Consider the following 650-nt stretch of genomic DNA (forward strand, 5'->3'; position numbering starts at 1 on the left):
GTGGGGTGGGAACCGGATGGAGGGGAGCTATGGGGGAGAAAAAGAGGAACAACTGTAATAAACTGAACAATAAAGATTTAATTAAAATAAAAGAAATAGAGGTTTTAAATGACAGACTAGGTCACATGGATCTAAGTGGTATTTACAGAACATTTCACCACAAAGCAGAAGAAGATACATTCTTCTCAAGCTACATGGAACATTCTCAAAGATAGACCACATGTTAGGGGACAAAACAAGTCTATACAAATTGAAGAAGATTGATACAATATCAAACATCTTCTTGGATCACAATGGCATGAAGTTAGAAATCAACTACAATACAAAAAAATAAAAAAATAAAACACTCAAATACATGGAGGCTAAATAGCATGTTATTAAACAATGAATGTGTTACCAAAGAGATCAAGTAAGAAATTAAAAACTTCCTGGAAACAAATGAAAATAAACATATCAACCCAAAACCTATGGGATACAGCAATAGCAGTCCAGAGAGGGAAGGTCATAGCTTTATAGGGCTACCTCAAGAAGCAAGAAAGAGCACTAATAAACTATCTAACACTACAACTAAATGAACTAGAAAGAGAACAGCAAGAAAAGCCCAAAGGAAGTAGACAGAAGGAAATAATAAAGATAAGAGTGGAAATAAA

The sequence above is a fragment of the Myotis brandtii genome, unplaced genomic scaffold (assembly GCF_000412655.1).
Source record: "Myotis brandtii unplaced genomic scaffold, ASM41265v1 scaffold2251, whole genome shotgun sequence".
Lineage (NCBI taxonomy): Eukaryota > Metazoa > Chordata > Mammalia > Chiroptera > Vespertilionidae > Myotis > Myotis brandtii.